This window comes from Geotrypetes seraphini, chromosome 4 (assembly GCF_902459505.1).
Source record: "Geotrypetes seraphini chromosome 4, aGeoSer1.1, whole genome shotgun sequence".
NCBI lineage: Eukaryota > Metazoa > Chordata > Amphibia > Gymnophiona > Dermophiidae > Geotrypetes > Geotrypetes seraphini.
The window spans coordinates 267523723-267536195 of NC_047087.1; the positions used below are offsets into that span (position 1 = coordinate 267523723).

The 12473-nt window shown below is 43.3% G+C and overlaps 1 protein-coding gene across 3 annotated transcripts in view; it reads left to right on the forward strand.

Annotated features, from left to right (window-relative positions):
* Positions 1-12473, forward strand: part of LOC117359614 — a 387942-nt gene that overhangs the window by 452 nt on the left and 375017 nt on the right. The gene's annotated exons all lie outside the window — the stretch shown is intronic.

The window sequence follows — 12473 nt, forward strand, 5'->3', positions numbered from 1 at the left end:
AGTAACTGAAAAGGCACCAGTTACTGTTTGTTTGGACTTTTACTGCTTTATTTTCATGATGCCAGTTATGGAAAAATGCTCAATATATAGGGCCATGACGGTCTGGTTGTAGGCGATGTCCATGCACAGGGGGATGGAGATGGGCTGGCAGAAGCCATGGTCCTGGATGGAAATGCCCCTTTCCCCGTGGAACTGGCACGCCACCCAACAGTTCAGGAAGGGTAGCAGTGGAGAGGCCGGACGGTGCCAGATTCCAGGGACAGGCATGGCAGGTGAATCGGAACAAAAAATTACTGCAAAAAAAAAAAAACTTGGGGGGGGGGGGGGAGAAATCCTCAATTCTGTGGCTTGTGGAGACCAAACGGATCCGCCGTGCAAAGAAAGTTTTCAGGACACAAGCTCATGGGCACTCAGTATTTCCAATAGGCCCTGCATGCTGCACATAACTGATGCAAAGCCTTTCCTCTGACGTCAGCTCTGACGTTGGGGGAAGACTTCAGTCGGCTACATGTTCGTGCTGTAGGCAGGAAAAGAAGACGAGCCTCTCGGCTCGAGCTGCCTCCAACCCTTGCTGTTATCTGGATGCAAACGTGGGACACAGAAGGGGTCAAATGTGGGAGGCAAACACGGGACACAGAAGGGGGGGAGGGAGTGTGTTTTGGGACACAGACCTTCAAGGCATGAGCTTGGGAGAGAGGATGAAGGAAGGTAGGGAAAGAGATGCTGAGGTGGGGGAGGGAATAGAAAGGGAGAATTAGGTGTGGGTGTGTCAGTGAGAGGGAAAGAGAAATTATTGTGTACATGGGGAATGGAAGAAAAGAGAATTTTTGGTCATAGGGAGGGAGTGATGTGATGGAAAGAGAACAGTGGGACAGAATGAAAGGGATGCAAGAGGGAGGAATGTTGGTGGGTTGGTGGGCAGGGGCGAAAGATGCTGCACATGGTCCGGGGGATGAGAGAGGGATAAATGCTGGACCATTGTAGGAAGAACCAATGGACAGCAACAGAAGAATTTACAGAAGATGGGAAAGCAGAAAAAAGAAACTGGGACCAACTTGATGGAAAAATAAGTCTCCAGATAACAAAGATAACAAACAGAATTTATTGACTAAAATATATTAGCTTTGGGAAATGTATATAGCAGATGTCTTTGTATTGTGTTCAAAAGAAAAGGAAATGCATTTCTGGTTTTATTTCTACAGTGTTGAAGTACTTGCTGACCCTTGCTTTGGCTGGTGGGGATCCCCAAGCACTGCCAGCAAAGGACCTCCTCTAGAGACGGCCAGAACTCCCCTCCACCAAGCGCAGCAGTTGCTGGCAGCATCCATGAGCCACTGAGATGTCAGCATCTGTGACTCAGGGACACTACTACTGCCTGCCAAACTTGGCAAAAGGGACCCTGGCCAACTGCAGAGGAAGTCCTCAGCTGAAAGCTTGGCGGTCCTCATCAGCTGAGTATTTATATTTTATATTTACATTAGAGGCTCTGGTAGAAACCCATTTACAAAGCATGTATTCTTCCCAATTAATATTTCCAAATTAATAAAGTGTCTTTGCTTATTTGTAAATGGATCTCTACCAGAGCCTTTAATTCAGTAGCATAATTAAATGAAATAACTATTTCTGAAGTTTATAGGGACGGGCAGGGACGGAGGGGATTCCTCACGGGGACGGGTGGGGACGGAGGGGATTCCTCGCGGGGATGAGTGGGGAGAGAGGGATTTTTCACGGGGACAGGTGGAATTTTGGCGGGGACTGGTGGGGACGGGTGGAATTTCTGTCCCCGCACAACTCTCTAGCTCAGTCTCCCACCGTGCCTTCATTGAGCACAGATCTTTGGGACTCACAAAGTGAGTCAAAGCCTTGTGTAGCTTCAACTCTATCAAAAAACATTTGAAGCTGAGGACCCAAATAAGGGAGCAATTGCATTTTCAGCAGGGATGCTATATAGTGCTTAGCCTGGCAGAATGCAAATGTGTCACCCCATTGAGTCCCAACTGAGGCACAAGAGAAGCCACAGGGATTAACTGACCCACCTCATCCAAGAGATGCTCTAAGAGCGAAATACCACCAGCTCCCCATCGCTCAAAAACTGGATTGCCCATCCCAGGCTCAAAAGCAGAGTTCCTTTGTAAAGGTGTGGTGACTAAAGCTCACACCAGAAACTCACATGCTGCTTGCATAGATTTCAAAAGAACACTGGTGTGGATTCTGCAGAAGGGCTGCTCATGGTAGGTGTAATAATGCGAATCTAGAGTATGCGATGTAAAAGGTGGATTCAAGAGAAGTGGGGGTATACTGATGCTCCAAAGAGCCCATCCTTCAAATGGCGCAACATACAAGCTATATTGGAGCCCAAATCGGGGAGACCTAACCCCCCCCCTCTAGCCAGTCCACCACAAGATAGAGATGCCATAGCTTAGGTTTTCATCTGTTCCAACAGAAACGGGAAAACAACCTAACTCCCTCAAGTCTCTCTTCATTAACTTCAGAGGCAGCACTTGCAGCACATAAAACCACCACAGAAAGATCACCATCTTTGATCAATGTGATTCTACCTAAAAGGGTAAGAGGAAGATCCTGCCACCACTCCAGCTGAGCCCGTGTATTCTGTAAGAGCAACGGGATATTGACTGAATAAAGTTTATTCACCTGCGACAGGAGCTGTATCCCCAGATATCTGAATGATTTTGTTGCACAGCATAATGGAAAAGAGGGACCCCACTGACCCAGCAAAGTTGCTGAAGATGGCAATGCCTCTGATTTAGAAAGATTCAGCCAGAAGCCTGAGAAATCACTATACTTCCGAATATTCTCCAATAAAGCCCCTAAGGAACAGAGAAAGCGGCCAATTTAAAAAAATTAACCTGAAGGGAGAGGAGGTTGAGGCGCCGTGACTACCTGTTGAGACAAACACAAGATCTCCCTGCCTCGCACTTTCCTAACCTGACTAACGCCTCGGAAAACTGGGATTGTTCACCCTCGAGAAGAGAAGACTGCGAGGGGACATGATAGAGACTTTTAAAATATTAAAAGGATTCGACAAAATAGAGCAAGAAACATCGTTATTCACATTGTCCAATGTGACTTGGACAAGAGGTCATGGATTGAAGCTGAGGGGCACCAGGCCTAGGACAAATATCAGGAAATTCTGCTTTGCACAACGAGTGGTGGACGCTTGGAACGCACTCCCGGAGGAGGTCGTGATGGAGACCACCATTCAGGGATTCAAGGGCAAGTTGGATGCACACCTTCTCGCAAATCACATTGAGGGATACAAGTAAACAAGGTTTCTCAACAGGGAACACCTGACTTGGCCTCCGCGGGTGCGGGTCGCCGGACTGGATGGACCTAGGGTCTGATCCGGCGAATCCATTTCTTATGTTCTTATGTTAACATAACTGATAATATGCCCCATAGTATGGCTTTCACGACTACCCAATATAAAAACAGATCATCCACATGGTATTGATAATCCCGCTAACATTTCAGCAAAGAATCATAAAATTTTGAGTCACCTGCTAACCACAAAGGATAGGCCCAATGGGGATGTCGCCCAAGCATGCCCAGAGGCATCCAGTCCATCCAAACCCAGGCATGATCAGAAATCGCATATGGCCCAATCTCCATCTTCGCAATATGTATAAAAAGTTCCCTGGACCCCCAACAGATAGTCAATGCAAGACTGCATAGAATGCGCTTAAGACAAGTGGGTAAAATCCCTGTCAGTCGGATGTAAAACCCTTCATACATTTATGACATCCAGAAGTTGACACAAGTGGGGAAGGCCTCTGGGATCCGATGACAGGCCCCTGATAGGAGGGACCAATTTGTCCAGAAATGGATCCCAAGGAGTGTTGAAATCGCCGCCCAGCACAATTGGGATCGAAGTATGTGAAAGCAGAATAGTCTGCAATCTCTTGTAAAAAAAAAAAAAAAAAGTGATCTTAAGTGTTAGGAGCATATACTGTACATTGCCCAGCAACATGCATTGGCCCACAATTGTGCAGAAAATAAAGCGGCTCCCTGGATGAACTGCAACCATGGCTGAGAGGCCACCCCCTTAAGGAACAAAATCGCCACTCCACTTCTCTTTCCCTGCGCCACCGCTGCAATACAAGTATTTACCCAGCTTCTTTGAAACGTAGCGTGTTCAATTTGGGTAAGTTATGTCTCCTGAAGCATCATAGCATCTACATTACATTACATTAGTGATTTCTATTACGCCATTACCTTGCGGTTCAAGGCGGATTACATTCAAACTAAAAACAAGAATTACATTCAAAATTTGAAAGAATAGAATAACTTTGTAATTTTTGTAAAATTTTAATTCATTTCACTGGGGAGTTAACACCTCTCACATTCCAAGTCACAATGCGAACCATCAAAAAAGACCAAGTTGTGGAAAAAAACAGAAGATCAAAAAAGCTATACACATGTCCAGAGCTCCTTCCTAGTCACCGAGCCCTGGACCGTAAAAGTTGCACACCTGAGAGAGTGCAGTGAAACACAATATTCAACTTTTAAATAGTTACAGAGTGAAACCATGAGCCAGACAAGTCGATACCAGAGAAATAATCAGAACTGAAACCCCATTAACACTGTTCCGTATCTCCACCCCATTATCCCACAGAAAACCCCTTGACTTCACCTCTTCCCTTAACTGACCGTGTCATTTGAAACTGGGAGTGTGTGGCACAGTGGTTAGAGCTACAGCCTTAGCACCCTGAGGTTGTGGGTTCAAATCCCATACTGCTCATTGTGACCCTGGGCAAGTCACTTAATCCCCTTATTGCCCCAGGTACACTAGATAGAGTTTGAGCCCACCGGGACAGATAGGGATATATGATAAAGTACCTGAATGCAAACCACTTAGGATATAAGTGATATAAATAAATAAATTTAAATAACCATAGGTGCCTCCAAAAAAGGACACCATAACTGCATCTACAGAGGCACCTACATAACAGAAAAGCAATTTCTAGACTGTATAACCATTAAGTTCTATGTAGTTAACAAAAGATTAAATAATAAAACTACAATTGAATGAAAAGAGAACCTAAAAGTTGGTGGTTAATTGAACAAAAATTTGGAGAACAAATAAAGTTTTGAATTGTTTCCTACAATGTAAATAAGAAACAGAGGACAATAGTAACTGTTTGAAATCTTTATCCCAAGTGTCTGCTTGATAAGAAAGAATGTGCTCATGATAACATAAAATAAAAGTTTCAAGTTCAAGTTTATTAGGATTTTTATATACCGCCTATCAAGGTTATCTAAGCGGTTTTTACAATCAGGTACTCAAGCATTTTTCCCTCTCTGTCCCGGTGGGCTCACAATCTATCTAACGTACCTGGGGCTATGGAGGATTAAGTGACTTTGCCCAGGGTCACAAGGAGCAGCGCGGGGTTTGAACCCACAACCCCAGGGTGCTGAGGCTGTAGATCCAACCACTGCGCCACACAAATTAGCTGTGGTTTACATCGAAAATGATCTTAGGCGCAGCTAGACGCCTCTGTAGACATGATTCTCATCAAACATAGGCGCCAGGAATGTAGGCCTTCAAAACCCTGGCCTATATTACCAGTGTATATGTTTAATGGTAGGCATGATTCTGCAAATGGTGCTGTAGCATGATAGAAATACTATCAGTGACATTTTCTAAATTGCCCGCCAATGTAGGCAGTGATTGCAGAATCTGGCCCTTAACAATTAGAACACTCTGACAGGTAAATGTATGTATGCATGTATTTAACAATCTTATATTCCGATAAACCTGTACAATACAGTTCTCTGTGGTTACACCTTAAACTAGGATAAATTGATGAGGCTGCACAAAACATAAACACAAATTAATATACATTGTTAATTAAAGAATGATCTTTAAAATCTTGAGAAAAATAGGAACACTGTAAGTGATCTTCTGAAAATATATAAAAAAAATAACATTTGCAGCTTGAAAAGAAATGGGCAATAAAGCTCCAAGGTGCAGACTGGCAATAGAAATAGCACAGCTTTCTGTTCCAGCTACATTATTACACTGCTTTCAGAGAGGGATAAATAACTGCACAGTTAAATTAGAACACAACTACCAGAAGGGTGTATGGTGTGCCAAAAACTTATGCAGATAACGGGCCATCCTCTTGAAAGAATGCAAAAATCAAAGAACATATTTGAAGTTTAACCCTTTGGTCTACTGGGAGCCAATGAAGCACCAGCAGCATAGGAAAAATGGATTCAAAATATTTACTGCCTGTCGAGACAGGCTGCAGTGTTCTGCACCAACTGGAGAGCTTTTAAAGAGGTTGGAAGAAAGCCCAAATATACCAAGTTGAAATTGTCTAAACCACATAGAAACACAGACTGGAGGAGGTTTCTAAAATCTATACAGGCAGGAAGTCTCAGGATTGAAAGGTAAATTGGATAATTTCACTTTAGATGAGGGAGATTACTAACAGTAGATTGGGTTAGCAAGCATATGGGTAAAAGCTAATTTGACTAGCATCTGCCTGTGGTTGTTATCCATCTGGGAACAAATGACCTGGCCAACAACTCCACACTTGCAGCACAGAAAGCTTTTCGGGAGCTTGGTGAGGGCGTGAAACCTTTTGTAAAGACTTTAGCTTTTTCTGAAATACTGCCTGCATATGGAAAAGGAGAGCAAAGAGTGAAAAACACAGAGGACTTTAATAGATGGCTCAGAGCCTGGTGTCATCAAGAAGGCTTCAGGTACATAGGAGGATGGGGAAATACATGGAAGGACAAGAAGCTATATTGCACTGATGGGCTACATATTACTACAGCAGGAAAAAGAAACCTTGCAGAGAAATTTAGACAATATTTTTCTAGGCATTTAAACTAGAAGGTGGGGGTGGTGTATGTACGAAGGATAATTATAGAGACCACCCCTGGCAAAAGAAAAGATGTGATAGTAGTAAAGACTGCAACATAAGCAATATTACCAACTCATTTCTTAGTATTGCAACGGAAAGTGAAACGACACAAAAATCCATACGAAAAAGGAGATTATCGCTGAAAAATAGCTGGAAAGCGATGACCACAAATGCTCGCAGTCTAAGCAACAAAGTTCATGATCTGCAAGCCCTGATATTAGAGGCAGATCTAGATATTGTTGCTATCACAGAGACATGGTTCAGTGAATCACATGGATGGGATGCAAACATACCGGGATATAATCTTTTTAGGAAGGACAGAGATAGTCAAAAAGGTGGAGGAGTAGTTCTCTATGTAAAGATCAATATCCAAGCGACCGAAATGCAAGGGACTTGGGGAGAGGAAGAAGCGATATGGATTGCTCTGAAAAGAGAAGATGGAACTTCTATCTACGTGGGTGTAGTCTACAGACCTCCGACTCAATCGCAGCAAATTGATAAGGATCTGATTGTGGATATCCAAAAGTTTGGAAGGAAAGAGGAGGTTTTGCTGTTGGGAGATTTCAACCTGCCGGATGCAGACTGGAATGTTCCGTCTGCGGAATCGGAAAGAAGTGGGGAGATTGTGGATGCCTTTCAAGAGGCTCTGCTCAGACAAATGGTGACGGAACCCACAAGGGAAAAAGCGATATTGGATCTGGTCCTCACAAATGGAGAGAGTATCTCTAATGTTCGAGTGGGTGCTCACCTGGGTAGTAGCGATCATCAAACGGTTTGGTTTGATATAACGGCTAAAGGGGAGAGCGGCCGCACGATACTTAAAGTCCTAGATTTCAAACGTACGGACTTTAATGCAATGGGAAAGTACCTGAAGAAAGAGCTGTTAGGATGGGAGGACATAAGAGAAGTGGAAAGACAGTGGTCTAAGCTGAAAGGAGCGATAAAAATGGCTACGGACCTTTATGTAAAGAAAATCAATAAAAACAAGAGAAAAAGGAAGCCGATATGGTTCTCCAACCTAGTGGCTGAGAAAATAAAGGCGAAAGAGTTGGCGTTCATGAAATATAAAAAAACCCAAGAAGAGGAGAGCAGAAAGGACTACAGGGTGAAACTGAAAGAAGCCAAGAGAGAGATACGTTTGGCGAAGGCACAGGCGGAAGAACAAATGGCTAAAAATGTAAAAAAGGGAGATAAAATTTTTTTCAGATATATTAGTGAAAGGAGGAAGATAAAAAATGGAATTGCTAGGCTAAAAGATGCTGGGAACAAATATGTGGAGAGTGATGAGGAGAAAGCAAATGTGCTAAACAAATACTTCTGTTCTGTGTTCACAGAAGAAAATCCTGGAGAAGGACCGAGATTGTCTGGCAAAGTTACACGAGAAAATGGAGTAGATTCTGCGCCGTTCACGGAGGAGGGTGTTTATGAGCAACTTGAAAAACTGAAGGTGGACAAAGCGATGGGACCAGACGGGATCCATCCCAGGATACTAAGGGAGCTCAGAGAGGTTCTGGCGAGTCCTATTAAAGACTTGTTCAACAAATCTCTGGAGACGGGAGTGATTCCTGGGGATTGGAGGAGAGCGGATGTGGTCCCAATTCATAAAAGTGGTCACAGGGATGAAGCAGGAAACTACAGGCCGGTGAGCCTCACTTCAGTTGTTGGAAAAATAATGGAAGTTTTGCTGAAAGAAAGGATAGTGTATTTCCTTGAATCTAATGGGTTACAGGATCCGAGGCAACATGGTTTTACAAAAGGTAAATCGTGCCAAACGAACCTGATTGAATTTTTTGATTGGGTGACCAGAGAGCTGGATCGAGGACATATGCTAGATGTAATTTACTTGGATTTCAGCAAAGCCTTTGATACAGTTCCTCATAGGAGGCTGTTGAACAAACTTGAAGAGCTGAAGTTAGGACCCAAAGTGGTGAACTGGGTCAGAAACTGGCTGTCAGACAGACGCCAGAGGGTGGTGGTTAATGGAAGTCGCTCGAAGGAAGGAAAGGTGACTAGTGGAGTCCCTCAGGGTTCGGTGCTGGGGCCAATCCTGTTCAATATGTAGGTAAGTGACATTGCTGAAGGGTTAGAAGGAAAAGTGTGCCTTTTTGCAGATGATACCAAGATTTGTAACAGAGTAGACACCGAAGAGGGAGTGGAAAATATGAAAAAGGATCTGCAAAAGTTAGAGGAATGGTCTAATGCCTGGCAACTAAAATTCAATGCAAAGAAATGCAGAGTAATGCATTTGGGGATTAATAATAGGAAGGAACCGTATATGCTGGGAGGAGAGAAGCTGATATGCACGGACGGGGAGAGGGACCTTGGGGTGATAGTGTCCGAAGATCTAAAGGCGAAAAAACAGTGTGACAAGGCAGTGGCTGCTGCCAGAAGGATTCTGGGCTGTATAAAGAGAGGCGTAGTCAGTAGAAGGAAGAAAGTGTTGATGCCCCTGTACAGGTCATTGGTGAGGCCCCACTTGGAGTATTGTGTTCAGTTTTGGAGACCGTATCTGGCGAAAGACGTAAGAAGACTTGAGGCGGTCCAGAGGAGGGCGACGAAAATGATAGGAGGCTTGCGCCAGAAGACGTATGAGGAGAGACTGGAAGCCCTGAATATGTATACCCTAGAGGAAAGGAGAGACAGGGGAGATATGATTCAGACTTCCAAATACTTAAAGGGTATTAACGTAGAAGAAAATCTTTTCCAGAGAAAGGAAAATGGTAAAACCAGAGGACATAATTTGAGGTTGAGGGGTGGTAGATTCAGGGGCAATGTTAGGAAATTCTACTTTACGGAGAGGGTGGTGGATGCCTGGAATGCGCTCCCGAGAGAGGTGGTGGAGAGTAAAACTGTGACTGAGTTCAAAGAAGCGTGGGATGAACACAGAAGATTTAGAATCAGAAAATAATATTAAAGATTGAACTAGGCCAGTTACTGGGCAGACTTGTACGGTCTGTGTCTGTGCATGGCCGTTTGGAGGAGGACGGGCAGGGGAGGGCTTCAATGGCTGGGAGGGTGTAGATGGGCTGGAGTAAGTCTTAACAGAGATTTCGGCAGTTGGAACCCAAGCACAGTACCGGGTAAAGCTTTGGATTCTCGCCCAGAAATAGCTAAGAAGAAGAAAAAAAAAAAAAATTTAAATTGAATCAGGTTGGGCAGACTGGATGGACCATTCGGGTCTTTATCTGCCGTCATCTACTATGTTACTATGTTACTATGGTATGGTTTCTGTGGTAACAGTTACTAAATCAGGAGATAACTTACAAAGTGGCTGTTGCAGGAAACAGATTTTTATCAAACTCTTGGACAAACATCAAGATGCATACTTGAATATTAATCAGACACCATGGACAATATGAACTGGCTTTTTGATGGATGAGTAAAATATTAAAGGTAGGGCTTCTCAAATCTAGCTTTACAATGCCACAGCCAGTCAAGTTTTCAAAATATCAGTCATGAATATGCATAAGATAAATTAGCATGGATCAGATTTCCAATGTATGCAGTTTCTGTCATGCATATTCATGGATGATGCCCTGAAAACCTGATTAGCTATGGGATCACCAGCACAGGATAGGGAAACCAATAGAGCCAGGCTGACCTAGGCACCTTTCGGAAAGTATTTAAAACCGTACTGTTTAACCGATTCATCGCCTAATCAGAAGCCACACTAAATTTATTTTTTCTTTCTGTCTATTCCTTGTGTAATATGTTGTAGCTTTACCATTTGCTTTCTGTAATTCGCTGATGTGAGCCGCCTAGAAGTCATCTGACTATGACGGTATAGAAGAATAAAGTTATTATTATTATTTATTATTGAAGGCCTCTGGCATAAAAAATACAGAGTTTAGAAATAATCTAGACACAGCAGTGAACATCTGCTAGATTGAACCAAATAACTCCTTAGCTGAGAAGGGGATTCGCATGTGATGAGTATTTTCCATTAGTCCACCATTTACACAGTTCAGGATTTTTTCAGAGTCAAGGCAACTTCTTTATATCGCGTTTGACTACAGTTGTCCTATAATTTTCCATGAATTCCTATGATTTGGAGTTGTTCTGTGTATAGATCTGGTATCTACCAATATTTAATAAAATCTAACCCCCTTTTACTAAGGCACGCTAGCCGATTTAGCATGCGCTAAATCGGCTTGCGCGCCTTAGTTAAAGGACCCCTAAGTGCTGAGTTGTGTCAGCTCATGTATGTTCAGATTGTTGTTCTTGACATTGAAAAACAGAGGATGTCTTGTCAGGGCAGGATTAATTCATCGAGGGCCCCTAGGCATGCAAGTATACTGGGCCACCTGCCCCGCTCCACCCCACCATGCGCCTAGGCAGAAACAGGAAGCTGCATCAGAGGGAAGCTTTGGGCAAGCAGCACCGCTTGCAAAATTACAGTTCCCGTTGCCTTTCTTACCCGCGTTGCTTGCTTGTCTTTCCGTCGATGGGGGAGGGGGCTGCATTGCCAATCGGGGTGAGGGGGGCGCATTGCCGATCGATGCTGGAGGAGCCCATCGCTGTTTGGAAAAAACAATGTTGATGCCCTCCTTCATCGAGCCCCCCTGACCATTTCGAGCCCTAGGCACGTGCCTAGTTGGCCTATTGGTTAATCCTGCCCTGTGTCTTGTTAAAAAGGTAAATTACTTCCTTGTGAACTACAACATGGTATCCACAGGTTTTAGATGTACAGTGATGTGGTTTCCATGCTTAAAACACAAGCGTATGTGATCAAAAACAGACTTGAGCAAATGCTTTATTTATTTGTGAATTTTTATTGAATGACATTTGCTCAATATTGAAAATGACTTATGCACGAGACTTCTGAAGTTACACAGATATGTCATTTGCTTTCAAATCCCTCCTCCTCAAAGAGATAACTTACAGCTGCATAAGTTGGTAGAAAAGCAAAGGTCACACAGATAAAATGGGGTGGCATTAGCTGTGATATACAGTTGCTATCTAGATAATGCATCTGTACTGCACTGTATAAGTCTGAAAATATAGAGGGCTGACTGTACCATTAGCCAGACTAGGCAGTAGTCTAGGGTTGTACCCTCCGGGGGGGGGGGGGAGAGGGAGTGAGAGGCATCAAAATAAATCAATAAATCCTAATAAGCACACAAACTCAAAGGATCATCGGCGCATACCTTTGTCTGAAGGGAAGGTGGGCATTTTTCAAATATCTTGTATCTGAATTATTCTGGAATGATTGCAGCTTTGAGAGGAGCTTGTGATAGGCCTCCAACACTGCTCCCCAGACAAAAGTCTACTTCACTGTGATGTCATTACCAGTAAGCTGGTACCCCATTTCCACCCAAATAATGATAATTTAACATTTCTGAACATAAGAAAATTGCTGGGTGGTGACATTAGCATTACTGAGAGATATGACCTAAATCCAAATCCAAAATCCACTACCAAGTATAGTGTGAGCTTAAGTAATATTTTTATTTATTTTTATTTTATTGCATCTTTATTGTAAACTGCTTTGAACCTCACGCTATAGCGGTATATAAGAAATAAAATAAAATAAATCAATAAATAATATAAAACACTACAAATGTCTCTCAGGACCTACAG